The following is a 22,173-nucleotide window of genomic DNA, read 5'->3' on the forward strand; positions in this document are numbered from 1 at the left end:
GTATGCAGACTCAACAAATCCATTTATGGATTGAAGCAGGCGTCCAAAGCGTGGAACGACCGTTTCAATGAGTTCATTTCACGCTGTGGTTTCCGTCGATGCGAGGAGGATAGCTGTCTCTACGTTCGGGTAAGCAAGTCGGGTCCAGTGTACCTGTTGCTTGAGCTGTGTAAGGAAACTCGATTCCGTGATTTTAATCCCGTATTTATTCTTCGGAGATTAAAATTCTCCTGTAATTAATTCAATTATAAGTATTGCTTAGTTGTACAAATTTTATGTTACTTACGTTTGTAAGATTCCTGTAGCTATCTACGGGTTTGGATCTATTTCAATTTATGTGCTTCCAATTTCAATTCAATGGCTACAGTAAATAGTCGATATTAGGTTATAAGTATTCAAGTAATAGATTAATAAACTCAGTACCGTTTTAAGCGTTATCAGCACTATTAGATACACGTATTGGCCGTACAAATCTACGATCAAGGCTAACCTAAAATCAGACAATAGTGACTCGTGTTTAAGGTTTATACGAATTGGAATATCTCACCTATCCGTTATTCTAGTTTCTACAAATTTACTGGGATTAACTGATGGATAGCGAGTTCAAATTTACTATTAATTCACAATTATTAGCGATTTCAATAAATTCAATCCAGAGCACATCACGCATGCTATTGCTATGACATCTACACTCCTCTTGTCTCGTATCGATATGACAGGCTCCCACTCAGCTGTCAACGATCGCAGCAACCTTTACATCTTCGGGCAAAGTAATCGATTACGGGTCTGCGGTTAACGAGTTGTTGGACTGTGTGAGTTCTCGCGTAGGGTGTACGCAACACTCCCCCCCAGTACTTGGGCGTTGGTCCATGCTACTCATGTTTGTACGTATGTCCAACACTGCTAGTTTGGTCGCAGGCCTCTCATAAACTCCACCTGCGGTCTGAATTACGGCCGACCGAACTTGTCCATCTAATGAGGTTTTCACGGATATTACTCGTCCTTTTGGCCAACAATTTCTCGGAAAAGTAGAATCCACAATTACAACAATGTCTCCAACAGCAATTGGCTTACTTGGGCTGTACCACTTCGAACGACGAGCAATTTCTGGAGTATAGTCGTGTACCCATCGCTTCCAGAAGTAGTTGGCAAGTATTTCGGATGTTTTCCAGGACTGTCTCATCACCGTCGCGCAGTCTTGATACGGTACGAGTGGCTTCGAGCCATTAGAAGAGCCGACCAGAAAGTGATTAGGCGTTAATGCTGAAGACGACTCATCGTCGACAGGAACATGTGTCAGAGGTCTACTGTTCACAATGTTTTCTACTTTAATCATCATGTTTCTTAATACTTCGTCAGTCGGTGAACGTTTTGGTTTAATCTCCATCAATATCTTTTTAATGATTTGTATCATGCGCTCCCAGGCTCCTCCCATATGAGGACACACAGGCGGATTAAATTTCCACGATGTGGAAGGCGTTGTGAACTCTGAGATTAATTTTGAACTATCGACAAGAGCCAAGGCATCTTTGAGCTCCTTCGATGCGCCAACGAAATTCGTACCTCGATCGCTGATTATTTGTATCGGAGTTCCTCGTCTGGCAAAACAGTTTTGGAGAGCCATAATACATGAATCCGTGGATAGACTGTGAGCAATTTCAATGATGATTGCCCTGGTAGTTAAACAGGTCACCAGCACTCCCCAGCGTTTCTCCAACCGTCTGCCAACAACCACTTGATACGGTCCGAAATAGTCCACGCCTGAGTACGAGAAGGGTCGAACGTACGCCGCCAATCGTTCCTTTGGTAAATTTGCCATCATAGGAGGGCATGGCTTGGCTAGACGGATCTTACAACGCTGACACTCTCGACGAACTCTATTGCATTCAACGCGTAGTTTTGGTATGTAAAACTTCTTTCGAGCTTCATTGACGAATGTCTCATTGCATTGATGATGATATTTTTCATGTATATCTTGCAGTACTAACTTAGTTAGAGGATGACTACGAGGCAATACGATGGGAAATTGCGTATTCTCACCGGCGAAATCAGACACATCAATCCGACTGTGTATACGCATTACCCCAACGGTGTCAAGAGATGGACTTAATTTATACAACGCGCTTGTTTTCGGCAAAGCTGGTTTCTTCTGATCTTCTGATAATACTGCTATTTCGTGGCCATAACATTCCTTTTGAGTGCGTTTGTAGAGGTATGTCTCAGCCGCTTGTAATTCTTCGGTGGTTAGTGGTCCTAGCAGAGCTGGTTCAGCGTTCCTTTTGTGCTTGATATTTGCGGAGAATCGTAGAACCAAAGCTGAGATTCTACGGAGATGGATCCAACTGGAATAGTCCTCGGCTCTCAGGATATCACCACCTTCTTGAATGCTATGATGCAATAAATGCGTTCTTATCTCTTCCACGGTTTCTTGATTAAATGACGTAATTGGCCAGTCTTCTTTTGGCTTCGACAAGAACGGAGGTCCGGAAAACCATCGTGAACTCGCATCGAATCTAATTTGATCGTTCCATTTTGTTGCTTCATCGGCAACGTTGAATTTCCCAGACAACCACTGCCATTCAGACAGGTCTGTTTCATCCAATATTTCGCCAACTCGAAATGCGACGAACTGCGAATACTTTCGGTGGTCTGACTTTAGCCAGCACATAACGTCACGGGCATCAGTCCAAAAGTATCGCCGCGAGATCTTAATGGAGTGACCAAGTTCGATGCTTTTCGCTAGTCTTGAACCAATTACCGCTGCCTGGAGCTCAAGTCGGGGAATTGACACAAATTTGAGGGGTGCCACTCGACTTTTTGCACCTACTAGCGAGCAAGAGATTTGTTCACCTTCAGTGAATCGAAAATAGCAAACCGCGGCATATCCTAATTCGCTGGCATCTGCAAACGTATGTAGTTCCACAGTTCGTTGTGTCCCTTTCGAAGCCGACAAGTGATAACATCGAGGAATTCGAATAGACTCGGCCTCAGGAAGTAGCAGCAGCCAGTTGTTCCATTTTTCCACCTGTCTCTCGCCGATTTCATCGTCCCACGAAACGCCTTCCCGCCAGATTTCTTGAAAGAGTAGCTTCAACAGTACCATATAGTTCGATAACAGTCCAAGAGGGTCATACACTGACATCATCACACGCAAAATGTCACGTTTCGTAGGATGCTTCTGGCCAGTAAGCAGTTGCTGATTTCGCTCCGTCGATAGTTTGTAGCGAAACGTGTCCGTCTCGGTGTCCCACCACAAACCCAAAACCTTTTCTAATACAGTATCGTTGTTTCCATCAATGCTTTTCTCCGTCATTTCCGTACTGCCTAGTGCCTGAATGACGAGCCTTGAGTTTGAGATCCAATTTCTCATTGTAAATCCCCCTTGCTGGTGTATGTGGTGAACATTCTTGGCGAGTTGTATAGCCTCCTCTTCAGTGTCCACGCTCGCTAGCATGTCGTCAACATAATGGCCTTTCTCAATAACCTCTACTGCTTCTGGATATTCTGTTCTGAACCTTGCGGCGTTTTCTCTAACGATAAATTGAGCGCAGCTCGGTGAGCATTTGGCGCCAAAGGTCATGACCGTCACAACATACTCTCCGACCGTTCCATCTGCCTCACACCACAGAATTCGCTGGCACTGTTGATCATCTTCATTCATTTGAACGCGAAGAAATATCTCCGCGATATCCCCTGATATAGCTATTCGTTTTTCACGAAATCTGTATAACACGAAGGGCAACGGTGTTAACTGATCTGGGCCCTTCATTAAAACAGAGTTAAGAGAGGTTTCCCTTATGGTCGCAGCCGCATCCCAAACAATTCTGATTTTGTTCGGTTTATTGGGATTATACACGGGAAACATTGGTAAATACCAAATGCGGTCCATAGGTTTCCTTAATTCTTCCGGGGAAAGTTTTCGAACGTAGCCTTTCAACACGTATTCCTCCATCTTTGCTTTCAACGTTTCACTCAGTTTAGGATCCCGTTGCATTCTTTTCATCAAGCAGTTGTGGCGTCGTAGTGCCATAGACTTGTTGTCGGGAAGTCTGATGTTGTCATACTTCCATAGCAATCCGGTACAGTATCTACCATTTTCGAATTTTGTCACTGAACGCATTTTCTCAGCAGCATATTCGTCTTCTTTTGATAGTAGCAGCCTTTCAGGCTTAGATACGCCAAGGCCTTCTAGCGCGAAATAATCTTTAACTACGGAATTGAGTTCCACATCCGCTTCTGTGATGTGATGACACACGTGAAAGCTATGCGGAATAGTTGTGGATGTTGCTTGGCCACCTGCGGAACACGTTCCAAATACCATCCATCCTAATCTCGTCCTGGCTGCTATGGGATCGTGTTCCTCTCCTTCTCGACTTTCCATGGGATTTACAATTCGAGCGTTGTTCATACCAATCAAAATTCGTGGTTGAACGTTTGAGTACGAATCTATTGGCAATCCTCGTAGATGATCATGTTTCTTCGACAGCTCTTCAAACGATAACGTCTGACTGGGTAGCTTCAGCTCTTTAACTGTATAAACTTCACTGAGCCGGTGTGTCCTCTCTTCGTCGAATGACCCGGAAATATCCAAAGCAACTATTGTTGCAGAATCTTCATAGCGACAAGCGTCGCCAGTCCATCGAAGGCATAATGGATGGCTTTGTCCTTTTAGTTGCAATTTCGAAGCAAGACTCTCTTCCAGCAGCGTTACCGATGATCCGAGATCTAAGAAAGCGTAAGTTCGAATCTTTACATCTTGATTACGGAGTGTGACTGGGATGTACTGAAACAGTACGGTTTTGTTGTCACCGCGATGTGTATTGCAAGTATGTCTAGCATCATTCTGGTTGCCTATAGTGTTGCTAGCTTCAGGACTACTCACGGCCGAGATTGCACTAGTCGTTGCTGGTCGTTTATCTTTAGAGTCATTATGCAGCAGTCTGTGATGCTTGAAAGTGCATCCATGTTTACCACACACCTTAGTAACTCTACATGGTCCCTGGTGTTTTGCGAGACAGCAACGACACAGTTTGTACTCTCTGAGTAAATTCCATCGGGAAGGATGATCCAGTATCAGGAAATGCTTACATTCTTCAACGTTTTCGCATGCTCCTTGACAGATGATGCATTTACTCGAACTGGCGATCGTATTTGCTTCGTAGTTGCTTGGTTTTATTACGGTCTCACTATGCGCGTTTAAGAATGCGTCATCCTTCCGTACTCGTCGTGATTTCTCAGGTTCCACTTGAATTTGTGGTATGGTAACCGTGCTGGCTGCTTCAGCGAGCGTGTAAAGCCACGTGCTGAACTCCGTTAGAGTAACGCGGAACAATCCCTGACGATGAGTCGCCCAATTCAACCGGATCATAGGAGGAAGGCGATCTACAAGGCTTTGTAGAAGAGAGATATTGCACAAATGTTCATCCAGATTGCAGTTTTGAACAGTCGCTACCATATTCCTCACGGCTATAGCAAAATCAATCAATGTGCTCAATCTGTCGGATTTTGGTGCGGGTAGAGCATGAATTTTCTGAATGAGAGAATGAACAATGATTTCCGGTCGACCAAAGAGCATTTTGAGGGTGGCCATTACGCTTTCGAGGTTTGCTGGATGCAGGAGCTGACAACGTACTGCTTCGAGAGCCTTCCCTTTCAAGCATTTCTGCAACCGCATCATGTTTTCTTCCGGAGTGTACCCACATATACGAGTTGAACTCTCAAAGGTACCAAAAAATAGTGGCCATTGTTCCGGGTCGCCGTTATACTCTGGCAGGTCCTTAGACACGGCTTGACGAGCAGCGATTTGACTCCTGTTGAGCACCACAGACTCATTTCCGACTCCTGACGCTTGCAATGGAATAGCGTGTGGGAAATCTTGGTTCGGGCGGTTGTGTACCGGTGAAGGCTGGGTAGCGAAACAAATGTCGCCGCGCAATGGTCTATGCGAGCATCCAGGATTCTGCACCGGAGAAGAGTGGTACTGCGGGTTCGGAAGTATTGAAGTGGGTGGTACGCCTACAGTTGTCATCCGTGGTTGATGAGCCGAAAATAAATGACACTGCGCTGCCGAATTCGTCGTGTTCTCATGATAAGGAACTGACGAAATATTGTTTGTTGCCGAAACGGGATTACGATCCATTAGTAACTGATACCGTTCCACAAGATGCTTCATTTCGAGTGCTTGCTCTTCTTCTAGGAAGCGAAGGCGCAGTTCGGCGGGTAGCTGCGATACAAGACTCTGGCGAGCGGCTTCTGCTGATACCGAAGTAGAAGATGTAGGGTGTACTGGTTGGGCATAGGGAATTGATGTAGCATATGCAGGTATTGTCGACGGGGCAGTTGTGATTACCGGGTCCGTCAACGGTATCGATATATAGCTTGTATAAGTACGCGTTGAATCGTATACACTATTTGAAGACGACGGCTGCAAAAGAGGTTGATGCATTGTTAGAGCACTGATCGGTGCCGAGTAGTGTACACTTGATTCTCCTGATGTGTTTTGGGTCACTGACGTTACTGCTGGCAGCATTCCAGTGACGGTTGGTGGTGTAACATGGCTTGTTGGCGGGGCTAAGGGCGTGGTTCCGACTGGACGAGAGATTCTGGCGTCATGGCATCTTTGGCAGCTCCAGTCGTAATCCGCAATAGCTTCAGTAACGCCTACACAAGCAAAATGGTACCACCTATGGCACTCGTCACAGCTAACCATTTGGCTGGTGTCTGGTTGCCCACACATCAGGCAGCTCTGCTCCAAGCTGCTCTCATCGTGTCCTTGAGATGATCGCTGCATTGTGGATCCAGTTCACCCGCAAACGAGAATTTTAAAGTGTTGCTTGAGCTGTGTAAGGAAACTCGATTCCGTGATTTTAATCCCGTATTTATTCTTCGGAGATTAAAATTCTCCTGTAATTAATTCAATTATAAGTATTGCTTAGTTGTACAAATTTTATGTTACTTACGTTTGTAAGATTCCTGTAGCTATCTACGGGTTTGGATCTATTTCAATTTATGTGCTTCCAATTTCAATTCAATGGCTACAGTAAATAGTCGATATTAGGTTATAAGTATTCAAGTAATAGATTAATAAACTCAGTACCGTTTTAAGCGTTATCAGCACTATTAGATACACGTATTGGCCGTACAAATCTACGATCAAGGCTAACCTAAAATCAGACAATAGTGACTCGTGTTTAAGGTTTATACGAATTGGAATATCTCACCTATCCGTTATTCTAGTTTCTACAAATTTACTGGGATTAACTGATGGATAGCGAGTTCAAATTTACTATTAATTCACAATTATTAGCGATTTCAATAAATTCAATCCAGAGCACATCACGCATGCTATTGCTATGACATCTACACTCCTCTTGTCTCGTATCGATATGACAGGCTCCCACTCAGCTGTCAACGATCGCAGCAACCTTTACATCTTCGGGCAAAGTAATCGATTACGGGTCTGCGGTTAACGAGTTGTTGGACTGTGTGAGTTCTCGCGTAGGGTGCACGCAACAGTACCTGTTGCTTTACGTGGACGATGTCCTGATCATCGCGAAAAATTTGAACGAAGTCAAGACAGTGAAGCGAATGCTGAGGATGGAATTCAAGATGCAGGACCTTGGTGAGGCCCGAATGTTCCTGGGCCTTCGAATCGATAGAGATCGTCCGAACGGTATAATAAAGTTGAGTCAGCCGAAGTACGTGGATTCTGTGCTGCGTCGCTTTGGAATGGAGTCGTGTAAGCCGTCATCGACGCCGATGGAGCCAAGCTTGCAACTGAAGAAAAAGGAACTCAGCCAGAACTTGGGAAATCCGTATAGGGAATTGATCGGCTGCTTAACATATTTGATGGTGACTTCCCGCCCGGACTTAAGCGCAGCCGTATCGTACTTTAGCCAGTTCCAGTGCAACCCCGGAGAAGATCACTGGAAATATGCGAAAAGAATGCTCCGCTACTTAAAGGGAACACCGGAGTATGGCTTGTTGTACAAGAGAACGGATCCTGCTAGTCGTCAAATAGTGGGGTACGCTGATTCAAATTGGGCCACTGACATAAATGATCGACATTCTGTCTCCGGATACCTGATCCAGGTCTATGGTGCTACAACAGCTTGGAGTACCAGGAAGCAGCGGACGGTGGCGCTTTCCTCGACCGAGGCCGAGTGCTTTGCGCTGGCAGAATGTATCTGCGAAGTTTTATGGATTTGTAAGCTGTTTACGGAGTTGGACATTCGTGAGCGTCAGTCTGCGGTTATTTTTGAAGACAACCAGTCGTCAATCGCCATTGCCGAGTCCGATGGTCCATCCAGGAAACTCAAGCACACTGAGGTCAAATTACATTTCATCAAGGAGTGTGTGCAAGACGGTAAAGTAAGTTTGTGCTATATCCCAACAGCTGAACAACCTGCTGACATATTGACAAAAGGTCTTCCTTTGGCGCCCTTCATCAAGCATCGAGACTTCATGGGAGTTCAAGCGTGATTTGTTTGAGGAGGGGTGTGAAGAGCAAACTATTCACTGGGTAAAACCCATGAAAAATATTCGTAGTTCAACTTTACCGTGTATCTTTTGACAAATAAAATTCATTCTGTTCTTTTATACTCGACCGTAACACACGTGTTTGTTTTTACTCTCGTCGCGTATCACATTCCACTTGGTGCTCCGCTTATAGATATTAGGACCCCTGACATCGGAAAAATGTCGGCCGTCTACCAGAACATGGTCGATTTGGTTGCAAAGTTCGCCATTTGGGTGTTGCCAGGTGTGCTTGCGGATATCCTTGCGTGCAAAGTAAGTGCTACTGATGGCCATCCCCCTGGTGGCAGCAAAGTTCACTAAACGTAGGCCGTTGTCGTTGGTAACAGAGTGAAGGCTCTCTTTACCAATGATAGGGCGGAAGAAGTCCTCTTTTCCGACCTGCGCATTAGCGTCGCCGATGACAATTTTCACGTCGTGTTTTGGGCATTCTCCATAGGTCTTGTCGAGACAATCGTAAAACGCGTCCTTCACGTCATCGGGTTTGTCGTTAGTCGGTGCATATACGTTGATCAGGCTGTAGTTGAAGAACTTGCCCCGAATCCTCAATACGCAGATCCGCTTGTTGATCGGCTTCCACCTAATAACGCGCTTCATCTGCTTCCCGATTTTGAACCCTAGTTGCCTTGAAATTGTATTCTTTAATTTGAGACTATGATGCCCAGCTGAAGAACAATGGACTGCCTATGTATCAGGCGTAAGGAAGCACGCCTTTTAATGTTGAAAGAATGGAATAGTAGGGAAACGGTTTATTTATGTCCATCTCGGGTTGTAGCAAATGCTATGAACTGTGATATATTAAAATAGGTAGATAGAAGCATGTGAAAGATACAACTACAAAGTACGAGGAAAGGGACGGGCCTGGCATTGAACCCATGACCTTCTGCTTATGAAACAGAAGCGGTAGCCATTAGACCACTTATCCCGTCCAACTGAATTACACAATATTTTTTCCAAATAAAAATAAAATTTAGTTTTCCGGAAATATCGACCGTACACAACAAAAAAATCTAATTATTTAGTTTGAGGGTATTCGAGCCGAATGGAACAAATACATGAAACTTCTGTGCCCTCTCATTCACAGATAATCAAAATTTTGTTCTAGGAACATGCTTTTGATCTTCAAACAAATTTTCGGGCGTTCCATGTTGTATTATCCATTTCAACATAAAGCTCCCTGAAGAAGAATTAAGTACTTATTTTAAGATCTTAAAATGGGAAAAAATCAATTACCCTCGGCCAGTTATTAAGTGTCATATGAATACTAGCGTCACGAGTTCCAGAACTAACAGAACGCTGCCCTTCAATATCCAATGCTTGTCGACTTATGCGGTAGTTGCACAGTACCACAAGCAGCTAGACGAGGTATAGGAGGACGTAGAAATGCCCACCAGCTGGCTAGATGGCATCATACGCCAAACCTACAAGAAAGGACACAAACTGGAGTGTGCCAATTACAGAGGAACTACTCTGCTGAATTCGGCATACAAAATTCTATCGCGCATCTTGTTTAACAGACTGAGATCTCTGGAGGAGTCCTTCGTTGGCAAATTCCAAGCTGGTTTTCTTGAGGGCCTCTCGACAGTGGACCAGATGTTTACCTTGCGATTGATCCTAGATAAATCCCGGGAGTGTTACTTGCAGACTCACCATCTGCTTATTGATTTCGAGGCAGCGTACGATTCAGTGAAAAGTGGCAGATAATGTCTTATCATGGTTTACGGGCGAAATTAATTAGGCTGATACGTGCTACGCTAATGCGAATGTCGTAAGAAAGAATTGCGAAAATAATATTCAGCGGGAAACCAGCTAGAGGTCGGCGACTTCGTGGAAGACCACAAATACACTTGCTATACGCAGTGGCCTGGCGACTCTAAACGTTCGAGGCAACTGAAGAAGTATTGCCCAAGACCGACGAAGATGGAGCTCTACAATATGCCTGGAAATGGCGTGACGCTACACTATAAACATCATATGTTAATATATAATACTACGTACTGCATTCATCGATAATGATAAAAATTATATCAAATGACAGGCTGGGCCAAGGTTTTTCAATAGTTTTACACAGATAAAAATATTTAAATTTCAATGTAGCGTAAACAGACGAGTATAGTAAAAGTAAATAAAACTCATCTACTGTTACAGCATCACGTTTGTTTTAACTAATGATGCTTGAATGTTACATGATCGTGGAGATTTAAAGTGCATTTGATTGAAAAATAAGCGATTTGTCGTTGACATTTCAGTTTATTTTGATGCTCCAAATATGTGCATGAAAATAAACTGAAATTTATAATATATTTTTAGTTGTGTAGTAAAATGTACCCATAATAGCCAAATATTTGTATAATTTATTGTTATCATCTGTTTGATGATACATCTGTATTATAATAGCATAGAAAAAATCATAATTGAAGAAGTATCAGCGTACCATTATTCTATTTTATATATTCGTTGAATGCCAAAATATGTGTCATGCAGTCAGGTCTGTCTGAACACCAATCAAATGTCAGATAAACGAAACAGAAAATTGTGTCGAAAACAAGGCTGAGGGTAGATTGAACACTTTCGTTGAATTTTTCGAATGGAGGTAATAATCAAGTATCAAATGTTCAGATATATTAAAGGTCTCATCCTCAACCCCACTAGCAAGAAAAAACTTCTTTGGGTTCCTAACTTTGCTACAAAAATAGATTCTTTCGTCACTTTGCTTATATGTATATCAATTTCAAGCTGAGTGACAGTCTAAGTCAAATTTAAATAAACATTTGAAAAAAACTCTTGCACTGTCAAAACATTTGTGTACAACATAGATTTCATACAGTGTACGGCATTCAAATTAAAAGGCTGGCTCTTTACTGGTGTAAACATCTTACTTGATTATAAACACGTGACGTCACTTTTATCGTACCATGGACCAATGCAAGAGTTTTTAATTTGACGTTTGAACGGTGCCGAATTCACTCGTTACCATGGTCACATAAATAACACGGCACCGCTCAAACGTCAAATAGTGAACTCGTGCATCGGTACATATACTATCCGGCCCACTAGATAATTTTTTTCACAATTTTGTTCGAGATGAATAGGAATGACGTCGTCAAGTAGATGTCAGTTTTAGGAATATATCACCTTCTCAATATAGTGCACCGTGATACAGTGTATAATATGTTGATGTAATACACATATTTTAAGATAACAAATTGATGTTCATTTCACTCCGTATGATCATTACGCCTTTAATGTGCTTACTAATGAATAAAGAAGAATATCCAATGTTGAAACACTGGAGCAAATGTCGAATCAAACTATCAACAATTTTAGGTAAAAATCATTGCAATACAATCGTTGCCTAGCACAGATACAAGGAATTAATTTGAAATTGCAATACTAATGAAGGAATTCAATAAGGCATGTAACTTTTGTGTTTGAATCAATTCTGCTTTGTTTCTAATGCCTTATCATGTTAACAGTACACAAATCTAAACCGCCATTTAATTTCATCCTGTCTTCTTATCCACAATTCCAGAGATCGCCATAGCTTCCGAATTTAAAAAATCACGTGGCCGGATTTGAGGCAATAAATCGAAGTGAATCGAACGATAGAAGTCGGCCTTGTATGCGCATAGGAAGGAAATCCACACAATAAATCCTACCGAAGGAAGGTCCCGCTAAAACTACCGGTGCTTCCATTGCCCCCTCTCGTCTCGATGATGCTCTTCATATGTCCCATTGTTCTGCCGAAGGGATGTGACCTGGTGCATAGACGTACAAAAAATAATGATGCACGTGTGCAGCAGCAGCAACAACGGCAATGACGACGGTCGATTCTGGTGAAGCCTTTCGCAGTTTTCATCGCCGACGGCCTGATCAGGAGAAGAACGGCTGCGACGCATCGATGGAAGCACAGTCAATGCATTCGGAAGTACTACATAAAACACTTGGTGGACTTGTTGTTATTCTTGTTGTTCGGCTTCTTCCACGCCCGATCGATAAGACCGCTGTTGTTTCGTTTAAAGGACCATCGTCGTCGTCACATGGACGACGTGCCTACGAAGGGAAGAGAAACCCGAGACGCACACCGGAACCAAAAACGGAAGTTGCATTATATGAGTCAGGCTCGGCACGGCTCTGCTCGAAATTTTTCCTGTGGGAAATTAAAGTGGAAAGTGTCTTTTTGTGTTGTGCGTTTCCTTCGTATCCGCTCACGTGCTGTGGATCTCTTCGAGCGGGGTTGCACGATATCGATTTTTATAGGGCTTTCCGATTTGTGTTTGTTGCCTTGATGACGAAGTTGATAAACGTGGGATTCCCAAGGGTCCTTGAACCCCTTTTTGTGGTACTTGGCGCTACTTTGAATATGTAAATTGGCAGGACACCTGCAAACTTAAGGCTTTACAGGTTGTACTGTACCTGATTGGATTAGCATATTCTCACACAGGCAAGTCCACTAAAGCAGCTATCTCCCATAAACAACTAGTGTTAACATAAAACACCAGTGCAATAATTGTCAAAGTCGATTCATTATCTCTGGCTACCCTCGACAGATGCTCTGGCTAGGGTGTGCAATACAGCACATTTGATGAGAGTAGATTAACTATATCCATTTTTGAACAAATCGAATGCATTTATCAACAAGCTATTTATTGGTTGAAAGTTATAGATCTACAAATTTTGGCAAATAATTCAGAAAATTTCGTTAAATAAATGAAAATAGAATTTAGTGCTGTACCATTTTAATTCCACGAGAGTTTGAATCCTTTGACAGATACGAGTATTTCGACCTCAACTGTTTAAACAGGCCGTTTTCCTACTAGACTCGACTTGAATGTTTATAAAAATGTTGATGAATTTCGATGATTTAAAAGTTTTTTTTTCTATATATTTTCTTGTGAAAATAGCTCGCTGAGGTTTGACTTCTTCCCTAGCGAATTGTGGCTACTAAACAATGATTTCAAGCTCACATATTAGCAAATACATAAAGAGGCAAATGATCTATGGTAACTGTACCATATGTAAATTATGTTAAAGTTGATGAAGCTTTTATTCGATTTTTTTTTGACTGCATTTTATTACACGGATACCGTTTTCAGCCATTTTGATGCACAGACTGACACTTAACAGTAGACAACGGTTGACCCAGACAACCAAAAGTCGCATAACAGCTCATGTAATAACTCTTTTACTTATATACATTACCCGTCATAAATACGCACTCGCTTGAAAAAGTATTGCAACAGTCAGCTGAATGTTGAATCAGCCTGGAAAGCTTAGCATCACCTCAAAACTGGACCATTCATGATGCTATATCTCGAGATGCTGATGATCTATAGTGGTGTGATTGATTTATATATTTTTATCGTCATACAAGTTCTAACTCATAATTTTAATAAGAAAGAATGTTAAAGTTTTTGGCAAAGTTGTTGAGAAGGTAAAAGAAATCCAAATGGCAAACAGTTCAGTACATAATGATGTCACTAGGTGGCGGTAGTGAACATGTTGAATTGAGAATTTTAAGCTTGTTCTAGTCCTAATGAAATAGCAAGTTCGAATCATCGACAAAGTTGTTCAGACAGGCAAAGAACTCCGCACGTCAAACCGGTTGATTCGTTATTCTCCCGCTTGGCGGTGCTAGTGAGCATGTGAAATTAAGCATCTTGAACTTGAAATTAAAGTGATTAAATGATCCCGTTAGATAACACATAACCAGTGTTACTGAGGTTCGAGGTTGCCAAAAACCAACTTTAACTCTGGTTCTTCAATTCTTTGTCGAGATATGGAACATCAAGTTATTTCATGATTCAATAAGATAGAATGTCCAGAATGTTGTTCAGAAAGCCTTTGGTATTTCTAAGTGGAAATGATTAACGTCAGAATCTATCACATTCAAGTGATTCAGGTCTGACCCGTTGCATATTCAAATGTTTCTGATCTGATGCGTATTTTAAGGATTCAGTATGTTTTACGTCATATACGAGTGATTCATACCTGACGCACATCATATTTAAATTAAGTCAGACCTCTTCATATCCAATTGATTCAGGATTGATTGATGTTATATTCAAGTGATTCATATTGATTCGCTTCATATCCAAGTGATTAATGTCTGATCCTCTTTACATTCATGTGTTTTAGGTTTGATTCACTTTATATTAAATAAATCATGTCAGATTCACTCCATGTTCAAATAACTCAAGACTGATTAACTTCATATTCAAGAGATTCAGGTTTGGTTCACATCATATTCAAATGATTCATTTCCAAGTAATTCAATTCGCTCCATATCCAAGTGATTCATATGTGATACACTTCATATTCAACTGTTCAAGGCTTAATTCACTCAATGTACAAATGATTTCAAGTGTATAAATATCATATTCCAGTGATTCATTATAGATTCACACCATAGTCAACTGATTTGTGTTAGATTTCAGTGTCGGATTCAGTGCGCACTGAAGTGGATAAGGTCTAATTCACTTGATAGGTTTGAATTACTTCATATTCAAGTAATTCAGGTCTGATTCATTTTGACATCAAGTTAATTCATTTTTGTTTAACTGCAAATAAAGATTAACCAAAAACATAAATCTTATTGATAGTTTGGAGATTTTAGCCGATTTGAGTTAAATATTACTCAGTTAAAAATAAATTAAAATCTTTCTATCAAAATTGTTGCTGTGTATCAATAGATCAATATTGCATGTTAGGGATACAATACTTGCATATTATCTGTAATGTTCGAATTTACTTCGTCGTTGCTCTCTTCGCTTTCAATTGCATTAATCAGTCGTAAAATTTCAAGTCGTAAAATTTTTACCGAGAATTTTCATTATTTCTATTTATTAGGAGAGTAGATTTTGTCTCCCATTTTGTTTAGCATCTTTAAGCTGGTCTGTTAAATGTTTAAATCTGAAAACGCTACTCAGTATTTGCAGTGACTGTAATACTACAGGGATTGGTGAAAAATTTACTCCAAGGATTGTAGATAACTTCATACAGGGATATTTACAGGAAGATTTTTCTTTTGCTACTGTGAGAATTTAAAATCAAATTTTTTTATGGAAGTTTCTCTGGAACTCTTTCAAATTTTTGTTGATATTATAAGGTTGTAGAAGACTTCATTAAGTGGTTGTAGAAGACTTCATTAAGTGAATAATCTAGATTTCTACTGGAAAGCTGTCCAGTAATATTTTTAGCATTCCTTCTGAAGATAATTCCTAACAAGAATCCGACTGAAGGGTTCTTCAAAATATATTCTTGTAATTCCTTGTAATTTTGCTTTTGGATTTCTTTTTACAGGGATATTTTAGAGAAAAAACTTGAATGAAAAATTAAATCATATTCTTTACAAATGTTTCGTTGAAACTTTTCAATACTTTAATAATTTCAAAAGTTCGAGTTGACTTTCTTTAATGATTTGCATGCAATTTAGTGATTTTCATGGATATACATGGAATTGATATTTCCCCTAAAACAATTCCTCTGAAGATTATTCCTGTTAATTCCTTCCTTTGGATTCCTCAAGAATCATCTTGATGGCTCCTCACAAAGATCGCGGAAATCATGCAGTAATCCATTCTGGGATTCTGTAAGGATTTTTTCAAGGAATCATTCGGTTGGTGTTCATTTATAATATTAACGACGATTTAGATAAAGATCTATCAGGGGTTCATGCACAAATTCTTAAAAAAAACTCCGTTTTAAAAAGTTCTCTGAGTACTTTCCATGCATTCCTAAAGGATGTTCATTATAAATTTGATCAGGAATACTTTCAAGAATAATGCAGGAATTTATACAAAAATGCAACTTAAACTGTTTTCAACGATTGTTTTTGAATTACTCCATAGATCGTGCCAAAAATTACTGATAAAAACGACTTTACAAGCTTCTCTAGGATTTCCTGTAAGATTTTTTCAAACGAAATCTTGAAAAAAATGTAGTATAGTTTCTGAATGTGTCCTGGCGATGATAAAGTAAACATTAGCGGAATTTTGAATGGGATTCATGAACTTCCTGGAAAGATCTTACAGAGGAATTATTGGAAAAAATCCTGGGGGAAAATCTGAAAGCGCAGAAATTCTAGAGGACTTGCTAGGAGAATTTTTGAAGAAACCCTTGATGGCTTTCTGTTTTGAGTTTTGTCCGTTGCCGAATGTTAGTGATTGTTCAGTTCAGAAAGGTGGAATCAGCACTACGATGAACACCTGAATGGCGCAGAGAGCGATGGCTAAGTCAACACAGCGGACAGTGGATAACAACCAACTCCCACGATGGGGGAAGTTAAGGATGCTATTCATCAGCTCAAGAACAATAAAGCCGCTGGCAAGGATAGTATCGGAGCCGAACTCATCGAGATGGGCTCGGACAGGGTGGCCGCTTGTCTGCATCCGCTGATAGTTAGAATCTGGGAAACAGAACAGCTTCCGGATGAGTCGAAGCAAGGCGTGCCCTATCTACAAAAAGCTTAGCTTAGCTTAGCTTAGCTAGCTTAGCTTAGACTGACTACACATATCAATGGTTGCTATTCCGTGATTGACCGAAGTCAGTGAAAATGCACAAAGAATCAACTAGAAGTTTGACTGGGATTGGCCATAATCTTCTTCGGTGTGCATAATTCAGTGCCTCTATTTATACAGGGTCAATAACGGCGCTGGCCACGTCCTTGCAGTCAGGTGGGATTGAGGGAAGGAATGTTAGTGTGTAACCTTTGCTATTTGGAGACCGTGTTTGCCTCTGCATCTCCACAAAGGTTACTGGGAGGGATATTTGTTAATGGGGAGGATCGTTGGGTCACAGGATTCACTTTGATAAGCGATTAGACCATGATAAATAATTATTTGTGAGATATAAACATGATTATGCCGACACTTGAGGTGACGAACCATTCAAAGTTTGTTGAACAAATACCTAAATGTAACATTCCTAACACTCCTATTCTTATGCCGACACTTACAGTGACGAACCATCCAAAGTTTGTTGAATAAAGTGAACCTTTCGGAAGTCTACACTTGTAGTGTCGAACCATTCAAAGTTTTTTTTAATTACAAAAATAGAGGTAAAAAGAAAGGGGTGTTTTGAAAAAAAAAAAGTTAAATATTAATAATTCATGAATCAGAGTTTATGTCGACACTCACAGTGACGAACCATTCATAGTTTGTTGAAAAATCATATATACATATAAGGACTAATCGAACGCGGCACTTTTTCACTTTACTCGTCCGACGCGCGACATATTTGATCCTGTCCTCATCGCTCGCCCCCGCAGGAGCAAGCGTCAAGGTGGAAGGATCAAACACTTCTAACGAACCAATCACTTTTTCACTCCTAGCAACCGACGCGCGACATGTTTGATCCTGCCCTCATTGCTCACCCCCGCAGGAGCAAGCGTCAAGGTCGAAAGATCAAACACTACTAACGGACCGCGCACTTTTTCACTCCTAGCAACCAACGCGCGACATGTTTGATCCTGCCCTCATCGCTCGCCCCCGCAGGAGCAAGCGTCAAGGTCGAAAGATCAAACACTACTAACGGACCGCGCACTTTTTCACTCCTAGCAACCAACGCGCGACATGTTTGATCCTGCCCTCATCGCTCGCCCCCGCAGGAGCAAGCGTCAAGGTGGAAGGATCAAACACTTCTAACGAACCAATCACTTTTTCACTCCTAGCAACCGACGCGCGACATGTTTGATCCTGCCCTCATTGCTCACCCCCGCAGGAGCAAGCGTCAAGGTCGAAAGATCAAACACTACTCCAAGGCGTGCCCTATCTACAAAAAGGGCGACAAACTGGAGTGTGAAAATTATCGTGCAATCACCATCCTAAACGCCGCCACAAAGTGCTATCCCAGATTCTCTTCCGTCGTCTATCACCTTCAGATAACGAGTTCGAGGGAAGTTATCGAGCAGGTTTCATCGACAGCCGTTCGACAACGGACCAGATCTTTACCGTGCGGCAAATCATCCAGAAATGCCATGAGTACCAGGTCCCTACGCATCATCTGTTCATCGATTTCAAGGCGGCATACGACAGTATTTACCGTGTAGATCTATGGAAATTCTTGGAGAGAACAGCTTTCCAGCTGCGAGAAGATCTCAGGCGAATACTCCAATTCGTTCGAGTCGCGCCGGGGACTACGACAGGGCGATGAACTTTCGTGCCTGTTGTTCAATATTGCGCTTGAAGGTGTCATGCGGAGAGCCGGACTTAACAGTCCAGCTTCGAATTCCACGAGATCCGGACAATTCGTTTGCTTCGCGGATGACCTGGATATTATTGGGAGAAAATTTGAAACGGTGCCAGATTTGTTCACCCGCCTGAAACATGAAGCAACAAAAGTCGGACTCATGATGAATGCGTCGGAAACAAAGTACAAAGTGGTCAAGAAAAATTCACACCCGCACTAAATGCACGATGTACAAAACGCTCATAATACCGATAATCTTCTACGGGCATGAGACGTGGACGATACTCGAGGACGACCTGCAAGCACTAGGAGTCTTCCAACACCGGGTGCTTAGGACGATCTTCGGAGGCGTGCAGGAGAACGGTCGGTGACGGCGAAGAATGAACCACGAGCTCACTCAACTTACGGTGAAACCAGTATCCTGAAGGTGGCTTAATCTGGAAGGATGCGATGAGCAGGGCATTTTGCAAGAATGCCGGACAACAGCCCTGTAAAGATGGTGTTCGCTACGATTCAGGTCGGAACAAGAAGGCGTGAGGCGCAGCGAGCTAGGGGATCGACCAGGTGCACCAGGACGTGGAAAGCGTGGGTCGCAGTTGAGGATGGAGAGAGGCGGCCATCAACCGAGTGAATTGGCGGTATATTGTTGGCGAGGTTTTATCAAGTTAATTGATGTAAAACCAAATAAATAATAATTATTCTTCCATTTGTCAAATTTTAGTATTATTGGCAGACTTGATTTTGTGAACCCTATCCAGAAAGCAGGACTTGCATCATGAAAAGCATCATTTTCATTTCGTGAGGGTGGATTCTAATTCCGTTTCAAGTTTTCCCAATCTTCCACCCCAGTGAAAAACGATTTTACTCCCCCGCTCTGGTAGAGGTGTATTTGTTTACGACGATCCACAAAAGTGGTGTCTTGTCCTCTCCTCGCTGTAACGTCAGGCGAATCATTGCAGGGGGTTGATTGTGAACTTGCCGCACCCATGCCATATGATAGCATTAATACCCGAGGACAGTGTTTTGATTTCTATTTTATGCACTGGTCCAGTTAGACTGCTGAACCGTCTGTGGAAAACTTCCTCAGTAGACCACGGACCGCATCTCATGCGCTTACCTTCGGTTCAGTGCTCTACCCACATTTAAAAGTCCTCACTGAGGCGTACCACAAGAGGGGGACAAACCTACGGCTTGGGCGCGAAGAAAAGACGCACACACTTGTATGACTTTTCCTCGCCCGACAACAAAATAATAAAACCATCAATCATGATTACGTTTCCTATTAACTTCTTGTAGTTTGAAGAATGCGGCGACGACCCCCTCGCTCAGTTCTTGGGACCGTATCGGTTTGACTCATTCGGGTAATTGCCAAAGCAGGCTGAGATTTTTTGCGAAATCGCCTGCTACGATGATAGCCGTTGTCGTCGTCGTCGCTCGGAAAAATCGATAACATTTGTAAGGCTTTGCCACATGGCAGCATCCAGCTGTGCGCTCACTAATCCCATTCCGATCCGCAAATGTTCCGACGGCCGTAACTGCCATTAGTTGTCCCAAATCTCGGTTGTAATTCCCGTTGTTATCGAAGTTAATGAAATGGATTTTCCGGCTTTGTTGGTGTGTACTTTGAAATATTACGCTTCTGTTGGCAGTTTTGCGCTCTTGGGAAAGGGGAGCGAAGCTTTTAGGAAAATTACAACCGGAACGAATGCAACAACATAGAAATACAGACGTAATACTCTCAGATGGATTTCATTTTAAATTCATCGCCCACTTTACATCATCGTCACATGCACGAAATACAATTACACGCAAAAAAAATGTGCGGTAAAAACTACCATTTTAGGGGGTTAACTCGAACCGTCAATTTTCAGCAGACCAGAAGTGCGTTTGATTTTACTATGTCTGTAGTTGGAATCAGATTGTTGTAAATTATTTCTGTCAAATGTACCAGTAATGCGGTGGGGTGTACCGTAAACATAGTAAATAGATCTGAATTTCCATGGAAGTTTTAAGAATGGGCGTAGTCAGCTAAAATAGTTATTTTTACCACAGATTTTTTTCCCGTGTATGTGCAACAAGGCCTACACGGAGAAATCAGACTACCCGAAAAATAAGTTCTTTTTACTCAAATTTGGGTAAACTGCATTTAGTTTTTACCCACGGTTGGGTTGTTTTGCCTCTCTCGCAACAGCAATGTTGTCAAAAACAGAGAGAGACGCACCGACCCATCGTACAAGTTCAATGGAATAAGCCAAATTTGGGTTAGAGTTTACCTAACATTAAGTTGTTTTTACCCACAATGGAGGCTTTAAGCTAACGCTGGGTAGGTTATTTTTTTCACTGAGTTGTTTTTTCGCTGTTGTCAAACGGAAACTACCTAATGATAGGTATATGTCAGTTAACCCAAATTTGGGTAATCCCATGGAAGTGCCGAATTGCGTCAAAAGAATTCAAATTTGGGTTGATTTCTGCCTCCGTGTACAGAAGCCGCTAGTGTAAAACGTCAAACACGAAGAAAATCTATGCGCGCGCCTCTTGTTGTGAAGAATGGAACTGTGGAATGTTGTGAAATTTGAAATGACAGTCGATGTGAACTTTGTCAGTGTTACGTCTGTTTATCTGTGGCACCAGAGTAACCTCGGTGGCGACCGCACATGTCCATGTGTCTTGGAGAAACATCTCAATGTGGAACAGTGTGGAGGCCGCTACTGATATTGCGTGGCTGGTGTCAATTTAGCTTTTTTTTTGCCTCTGGGCACGAATTGTCGCATGACGCGCTCCGGTTAGGGTTGATCACATTTCAAGTGGAGTTAATGCGTTTTTCACGTAACTCTACCTTGCGGATTGAGTGAATTGGAAATGAAGGAACGGTGGTGGAGGAGGGTGACCTGCCCATTCAATAAACAGTGAACATAAATATTAGGGACGAAAGATATATGGTAATAGAAATCAATAAGTCAATAGGGTATCTTCATGAGCGGTGGAATTAATGAGACTTAATGAAAATAAACACTACCAAACTTATGAAACACTGTAAGGCAGATAGCAAGTCCAGTTCGGTATGTATCCTTTTTTAAATATGCATTAAACAGACGGGGTCAGTAGTATAATGACTACCGCTTCTGCTCCCACCAACATCATCCAACTTTTCATGATGTCTATGACAATGATATTCCAATTATTTCCTAATTAGTTTCTCTCAAGACTCACCCAAAATTTTTTCCAGAGTCGGAAATAGATCCGAAGATCTTTGAAATACGTCTCTCATGTTGGACGTAATCAAGGATTTTATCAGTAAGATTTTTTTATAAGAATTCCCTCCGATAAAGTCTGAAAATATCCTTAGCATCTTCTTGAACAAATTGTAAGAGAAATCTTTGAACATATCTTTGGGAAATTTTCTATGTGAATCACTGGAAAAAAAAATCTAAGGGTATCTTTGGAAATGAA

At 41.8% G+C, this 22,173-nt stretch overlaps 2 long non-coding RNA genes across 2 annotated transcripts; both read right to left on the minus strand.

The window, feature by feature from the left end:
• Positions 1–219: 219 nt before the first annotated feature.
• LOC110675337 lies at positions 220–893 on the minus strand. The gene is made up of 2 exons (XR_002499385.1): positions 424–893; positions 220–361 (listed from the first exon to the last, which is right to left on the minus strand). It is a non-coding gene; the product is annotated as an uncharacterized LOC110675337 (long non-coding RNA).
• A 5,999-nt stretch (positions 894–6,892) lies between these two features.
• On the minus strand, positions 6,893–7,527 carry LOC110675338. The gene is made up of 2 exons (XR_002499386.1): positions 7,097–7,527; positions 6,893–7,034 (listed from the first exon to the last, which is right to left on the minus strand). It is a non-coding gene; the product is annotated as an uncharacterized LOC110675338 (long non-coding RNA).
• Positions 7,528–22,173: the final 14,646 nt, after the last annotated feature.

This window comes from Aedes aegypti, chromosome 2, assembly GCF_002204515.2.
Source record: "Aedes aegypti strain LVP_AGWG chromosome 2, AaegL5.0 Primary Assembly, whole genome shotgun sequence".
Lineage (NCBI taxonomy): Eukaryota > Metazoa > Arthropoda > Insecta > Diptera > Culicidae > Aedes > Aedes aegypti.